Raw genomic sequence first — 8,230 nt, forward strand, 5'->3', positions numbered from 1 at the left:
ACAGGAATACCGAGCTCTTACACACTCATTTTCAATGAGAGGCTCAGCAAGGCAGAAGAATGAATGAGTTTTAGAAACAGCACATCCAGCTGACTTCATGTCTTGTCATTGTGGTGTTTTACTGCTAATTATTAATAATACATTATCCCAGGAATAATGGTCATGTGCAGCAACATCCCAGATTTAATGTGAATTACTAATACCAGGTTATGATGAGCCAATTGGTTTCATGGAAGAAAATTACAACACAAGGGGTTCCAAACTTTATGGTAAACTGTTTTGACTATGTTGGCAAGGAACCCACAGGCATTAACAACTGCAGGAGCTTTCAGAACTTCTCAGTGCCTTGGGTTTGGCAAGCTCATTACTCACAAACTCGATTATTTACTTTCATCCATCTTAAGAGAACAAGAAATGTCATAATAAAGAATCTAAAAAGACTGAAATTACAAAGTGGAGGTTGTCATTTAGTCACAGACTCAGCATTAACCCAGTTACTCTGTAGACCTCAGACTTATACAGAAATCATTTACCTCTCACCAGAGACATGATCAGCCCTGTTGATTTTCTGTAGCCCAGCTGTAATGCAGTCCAGTTTACAGTGACTTCAGTGTGTGCAGCTAATTATTTTAGTTAAAATGCTGGGGAATAAAATCTCATTTTTTTTCCATGAAGAAGTGCCTGATTAAAACAAACCCCAAACATTATAAAAGGTCTGTCAGAACAATCTGGATGGTAATTATTTAAGGAAAATCATTTTAGGAACAGGTTGAAACCTCTAAAAAAATTTTTCTTTAGCTGCTTTGTTTCTGTGAAGGATTCAAGCACCATCCAAAAAGGAGCAGTCAGACAAATTTTGCCCTTTCTGCAGTCTTGGTTGAGGTACAAGCTGTAGCTGAAGTTAAACAGGGTGAGACCTCTGCAGCTGCCAAGAACAAACAGCCCAACCAAAACCCAGCTACTCGCTCAAACATCCCTCACACTCTCTCTCTTTGGACAGTGCTTTACACCTTATGAACAAAGGCAACCTCTGTGCAGGATAAGGCTCCAAAACAAGCTCTGCCAACTTGGCTTCAAGGACATTCACCAAAAACTGATTGCAAGGAGAGGAATGAAAATAATAAGAAAATTGATAATGGGGGTAAAGTGTTCTGGGAAAAGAGAACAGTGAATGGCTCAGCAATTCTGCAGGTACTCCCATTTATATCTTGTCAGAAGGAAAAACAAAAACCCAAACAAACCAATAAAACATCTTGTCATTTTATTAATTGCCATTCAAATGTAGTTTAAAAATGATAATGAGGAAAGTTGACTGTGTGTCCCAGTTGGAGTCAAATATGGACATCAAAGTCCTGTGCCAAGGGAACTTGTGTCAGAAAGCTTTGAGCTCCACCCCAAAAAACTGCAGGCAAACAAGTCTCTTCTCTGATTGCACTGTACAACAGCAGCTTGATTTTAAACTCTGGAATAATTCTAAGCCAATAGGTATTAGACACTTAATTGCATTTGCTTGGTTTTGTACAAGACTGTTGATCTTATTTCCTTTCATTCTCAAAGGAGCTACAAAATGTCCAGATGTTAAATCTAAAGTGAAGCAAAACAAGTCCCTATAAATCCCCTTCAAAAGAACAAATGTTGCCAATGGTGACTGAAACCCTAATTACTAGTACTGATTATTTTAGCATAAAGATGTGTATAAGGTACAGCGTTCCCAGTCCTGAAGCAGCTCTTTCATCTTCCACAATTACAAAATACAGAGGTTCCTCACTCACTCACTCAAATTCCTATTAATTGAGCTCAAAGCACAATTGCTGGATGAGGTATCACACTGTGCTGTATCCATAAGGACGCTGGTTTAGTGTTCTGTACCTCAATAGCTGCATCTTCTGTGTGCCACACGCTGCTCTCTGTGGTTCTGGGATAAATGCTCTGTTAAAGCATGAACAGATGCCTTTCCCAACCCAAGCCCAAGGTTTGTCTCTCAGTTTCTTGATATTTCACATGGTATGTGTTGTACCCACCATTACAGTCTCACTCCATCTCACTGCTTTTCTCTCTGTCTTATCCATGTAGGTAGCAAAGGTTACAAGCAGGAGTTTCTATCTACAGGCTTATACTGCAGCCTCTAACTGCTATGTTATACAAGTATTTAAGAGATGATATTTCATATGTATGCACAGAGGTCTGGGTCTCAGTTACTTCATTCCTTACCTGTACTTTGGTGTCTTGCAGAGTTCACCATGACACAAACAACCAACTTGGTCCTGGTCCTGTACAATTCACAAACTAATCCCTAAAATGAGATGAGCATTACAGAGCATCAGGATATTATAAATACAAAGATAAAATGGCAACAAGAAGTAAGAATTTCCCACCATTTATGAGGTGGGAAGTATAAATCACTGTTCAGATTCTTCTTTTGGAAAAGGAGAGAACTGAGATAAATGTGAATGCTGTGTGTAGGCTTAACCAGGTGGACTTCACTGCTAATATCAAGAACATTGGATTTTGTATTTTTTTATTTCCAAAAGTAATAGAACAATTCCAAACAAATTTGAAAAGGATTAATACAAGTTGTACTTGTTTTGATTTCATAAGTAATTAATATAGATTCTGCCCTTGTTTTGAATACACAACAGATATTTGTGGTTTAGTCAGTAACTGGAACATGCAAATCATTGAGGCTAGAGGTATAAAGAAGATAAATTTAAATATAGTGAAAGACATTATGACCATTTGGGTTCTAGTATTTTTTAAAGATTTTTTTTTCTGCTAAAATAGAAATAGCTAATGCTACTCTTGTTTAAATAACCATCTTTAAGTTTCTGAATTAAACAGGATGGTTCTGGGAGCCATTGTCAGAGCTATTGTTTCAAGCCATCCGTGGCTTATGGCAAACATCTTCTCCTCATTTGAATTCAATATATTTTTAAAACCATCAGCACTTCCTTAAAAATAAACCAATTTCAGTTGTACACCTCAGCTTTCCATCTAGGAGAGGATTTCACAGTAATGGATTTAACACATTTTTGTGTTTTCTGATACAGAATATTTTCTTTATAGTCAGACAATAAAGATATCCTATACCAGCAGTTCCTAAACTTTCTGAATGAACAAATACTGTTAACTTCTTTATGAGTTAGGGATCACTGTCAGATCTGTCTTAACACATCGGCTTGTGAGGTCTGGTGGGGCATTGCAGACTGTCCTCTGGCAATACCTGCATGAGACAAGTAAAGCTGCAAAGAGTGTGTAAGACATGGGCATTAGAATGACATTCAGAGTGAAAGACTCAGAGAACAGTCCATAGTTTTGGCCAGGCTCCCTCAAAAGAGGTGGATAATCTCTGCATGTGATTTGGGACTTGACACTTGCCTATGTGGAGTTTATACCCTTTATCATAAAGAATACAGATCCTTTTGACTCCCAGAGGAGATGTGAGTGATCACTTGTATCTTTATTTTTATAACCAGCTCAGCAACCTGTTCTGAGTGATTTTAGGCCAGCAGCTCTGCCTGAGCCTGGCAGTGACAATGTGTAGCTGGGGAGGGACCCCACAGTCCCAGCTGGGACTGGCACAACTTTGGGAAGGCATTTTCTTCAGGCTGTTTTTCAAAACACAAGATGACAATTTTGGTGTATGGCCCAGGACAGTCTGTTGTCTGGAAACCCACCTGGCCCCACAAGGGAACTTTCTGAGAGCCCCAAGCTCTCCCTGTGAGAAAGGAGAGATGACTGATTATTCATTAAATATCAGCAATCGGCGCGTCACTACCTCTCACACAACACCCACACGAGTGACTTGTTGCCAGATCTTGTCCCAGAGCTGCTGGCTTTGAGCTCAGCTGACACAAACCACCCTGCAGAGCTCTCATTGCTTTACACTCCAGCAACATTGTCTGCTTGAATGGTGTGGAACAGCCGGGCAGAAAAGCTGTACACAAAACACACACACTGCCTTTGTGTTTTATGGCAACTTCCATGGTTTTCTGAACTGAAAGTGTGGACTTTCCAGCAAATTACATTAATGCTGCTGCAAAGTCTTTGTGTATTGCTATTTGTTACCTGGCCAGCAGCACAGAGGCTTCTCAGTGCTGTCCAAAGTTCTTTCCTGTTTCCAGTACTTTTGGCAATGTGTGTTGCCTTCATGCTCTTGTATCATCCTGGAGAAGATAAAATTTAGTTATCACAAGGACTACTGCCTGGCAGGAAACCAGCCTTCTGACAGGTATGCAAAGGCTTGTAACAATTAAAGTGTCTGTGTGTGGGCTAAAACTCACCAGGATTTTACATATCCCATGAAACAGTTCTTGCCAGTTTTCAGCTCATCGCTTCATGGAAATGCACTGCAGTTATCAGCAACCTATTACATTTAAGATTAAAAAACAAAAACCAATTCTCAGTGCAAATAGACTGTGAAATGTATTTGAAAAGCAAGGTAACAATAGCAAGTTATATTTTAAGAGCTTTCTTCTAACAGTAACTATCACATTAACAGTACAACATTGGGACACTGGGAATACTTAAACTTGATAGTCTAGGCTGAGGACTGCAGTAAGCTTTAATAAGACTGTAAAGTCATTACCTGGAGTACCATTTACCATGGTTTCACTTGTCAGAAGTCAAGAGATGGACAGTATTTTAAAGACCCATGGCTCAGATTCTGCCAGTGTACACTGCCATGCTTCCATAGTCTGAACCTGAGCATTAATTCTCAGAAATATCCCGGGAGTATGAAAAAAATGTGCTAATCAGATTAAGTGCAGTGTTGGACTTTTCACTTTAAAATAGTAAGCCTTACATTAAACACACAGAAAATCTAGGAACTGCTGTAGTTCTGAATTTGTGTTTATCTCCCCTTCTTCCTGTAACTCATTTGGTGACATTGTCTATACAACAAAATTGTGGGAATAAAGCCCCAAAAGCATTCAAACCCAGGAAAGGCACCAAATCACTCAAAAGAGATTTTAAATTAAATTATGTAATAAACTTTCAAGTTCCTCCTTCCAGGACAGGCATGATGAAGAAGGTGCAATGCTGGGCAACATTCTGCATGTGAGAGCAAGGACCCAAGGACTAAAATGGCAAGTGAGGGAGTTTTACTGCAGGAGAGGAGAGAATTAGGGAGAGTTCACCACGGGAGTCAGGCAGGAGATTAGTTTTCATTTGGTTTAGCTTCAAGTCAGATGTGGTTCTAAATCATCCCAGAGAGAGATGAATGCAGTTGTGATTGTGAGTTTGGGAGACAGAGGAAGAGGGAGAAGATTGGCAGCAAGATTGCCCTTGGCCACAGACGCCGTTTTTGCTTTACAAAGGCAGAGATGAATACTGAGCTGTGCAGGCTCAGCCCTGTGTAGAGCAGCCTGGAGAAGACAAGCCTCAAACACAGGACAGGACAAAGGCCACAGAAAGCTGCCTCAGCCTGTCACCCCTGAACTGGGTGCTTCTGCTTAAAATATCCCAAACAATTCCGCAGTCTCTCCCCTTCCTCCACTTACCGAGTTCCAGACTCGACCATAGTACAGCTGTAATAAAAGAAATGAACAAACCAACAAGTTTGAATCAGTGCAATTCATTTTACTTTCTTGCATCCATTTTTGTTTCTCTCAATTTGCCTCTACCCAGTTACTTTTCCATTTCGAACACCCCATCCCCTGCCCCCCCTCCCATAAAATGCAGCCTCTACTTATAGGGTAATTTCATCCTATAGCTTCTTATAACTTGATTTTTTTTAAGCTAGCTATTGTTTAATTACTACTTTGAAGTCAATTTAGCAGAAGAAAAATCCCTAGTTTAAGGTGGCTTTTTGCATCCCCACCAAGCTATTCAGTAGGGCATTCATCCAGGATACAAAACTAGGCTGAAGCTTTAGGAGTTGAATGGATCACTCCAGTAGAGATTTAATTTCCATGAAATTCCTCCATGAAAATCCACTCACTCCTCTTAGATCTGACAGACAGCCAAAGACCAGCCACTACCTTTGAACTGAGTAATTTTTAAATGCATCCCACCCCTCTTTGCCCCCCATGTAAATATGAAGTGCTGAGGCTCAGAGCGCCCTGGTAGACTTTAAACCACTCACAGAGCGCGGGCAGGAGGGGAAGGAAAGGCAAGCACAGGACTCTGTGATGACTGAACTTAGGGTGGCTCGATGAGTGAGCCCCGAATCGCTCTGCTGCTGCTCCCGCAGGGGCCGCGGTTCGGGCAGAGCCGCTCCCGGCTGCCCCGGTCCTCTGGCCCGGAGATGCAGCGCTGCCCGGAGATGCAGCGCCCGCCCGATGCCCGTTTCATTGTCGGGTGTGTGCATTGTACACCGAACTCCCCCGCAGGCGCGGCGAGCCCGGCCGGGGCCGGTCGGTTCCGACGGTAACACGGGAGAAGCCGCCGGCAGCTCGGTGTGCGAGCCGAGCGCTGCCGGCACCACGGTCCCGGTCCTGTGCAAGCGCTTCCTGGTTCCCTTCGCAGCGGGAATCATCCCCATCCCCGTCCCCGTCCCCGTCCCCGTCCCCGTCCCCGTCCCCGTCCCCATCCCCATCCCATCCCCGTCCCCGTCCCCGTCCCCGTCCCCATCCCCATCCCCATCCCCGTCCCCGTCCCCATCCCCATCCCCATCCCCATCCCCATCCCCATCCCCATCCCCATCCCATCCCCATCCCCGTCCCCGTCCCCATCCCCATCCCCATCCCCATCCCCGTCCCCGTCCCCATCCCCATCCCCGTCCCCATCCCCATCCCCATCCCGGCCCCTCGGACCGGGGGTTCCTGCACAGACAGCCCCAAGCCGAGCCGCCGGTGCGGGTGTGGATCCCGCACCTCTCCCCTCGCCTCCTTCCGCCCCCCGCAACTCCCGGGCTTCCTTCCACTCGTGTGTTTTAGAAAAATTTCACCCCGAAGTCACCACGTGCGGCATTTAATGGCTGGGACAAAACATGGGGGGTTGTCTATTTATATATCTTTAATATATCAGGCAGGCAAGATTTTTCTACATTTATTCACTCCACTTTTCTCCATTTAACAGCTGCCAACTCTCTCCTTATTTTCCCGAGCGGTGCTGCATTCCCACCTCCCTGTGCAAACCCCGTTCCCGAGTCCCGGCTGCTGTTTTAACTTTGCTCGGATGCGCACTTGGCTGTTCAAATTTCAGCCTTTAGCTAAGCGCTGCTTTTCTTGCCTGAAGCGACTCTTCAGTTCATCTCCAGAAGTTTGCTGCTTTTTCCCTTAAGCCTTGGTTTAATCCCTCCGTTTCCAGCCCTTTCCCGGGTGATGCGCGTTGTCTCTGGGAGCGGGGGCGGCCGGGGGTGTCCGCACTGAGCCCCATTTTCCCTCTCCCTCCCCGCAGTTCCACGCGCGGCTCCCAGCGAGCTCCGGCGGCTCCCGGGCATTTCTCGCCGCGAAGCTGCGGATGCCTTTGCATTCCAGGCACAATGACCCTCTGTTCCCTGGAAGATTTCTTCAGCTCCAACATCTAAATCACCAGCCCCGCAGCAGGCAGAATCCCCTGCTCTTTCCTCCTCTGAAATGTTTATCTTTGCACCTCCTAACTCAGGTTCAAATGCTCCAACAAGGAATTTGGGAACCCCTTCTTTTCCTTTTGAACTCTTTTTCCTCTAGAATTTTTGTAATTGCCGCATTGCAGAAGTTTTTTTGTTTGTTTGCTTGTTTGTTTTCACTCCTTTTTCTCCCTCTCAATCCAATTTTTCAAACATCAGTGATTCAGATTTATTAGCTTGACAAAAAAGTCCTGAGCACTGAAATTGGGAGATGATATCTCCTTCCAGAGTTTTCTCTTCACTCCTAAAAGTTTCTTTGCTATCACAGGGCAAAAAAACGTTTGAACTACATAATTTCACTTTGATGTGAATGCTGACTGGTTTTATTCTAGAAAGGTTTAAAACTTTTAATACCTTTCCTTAGCAGTCCTGATATAAGGAAACTGACACTCCAAGGTGGTTTCAGTCAGTGTGAGAAGGGATCTGACAATACACCAATTAAACACACAGGAGCTCAGCTGTGTTTTAACTGTTGGTGTGATATTAAAGCTTGATAAAGCTTTATAAAGCATGATATTAATTCGTTGGAGGAAATATACACTTTTAAAAACCAAATAAATGTTACAGTTCATGCATTAAACAAATCTTATCTTCAAAATTCAATCAATTTTCCAGGACCTATGTTTGAAATGTTTACATTTATGTATTACAAACTATATTTATTGTAAACTCACTTAATTC

Source organism: Agelaius tricolor, unplaced genomic scaffold (genome assembly GCF_023055355.1).
Source record: "Agelaius tricolor isolate 1412-34295 unplaced genomic scaffold, bAgeTri1.0.p SCAF_17, whole genome shotgun sequence".
Classification (NCBI taxonomy): Eukaryota; Metazoa; Chordata; class Aves; order Passeriformes; family Icteridae; genus Agelaius; species Agelaius tricolor.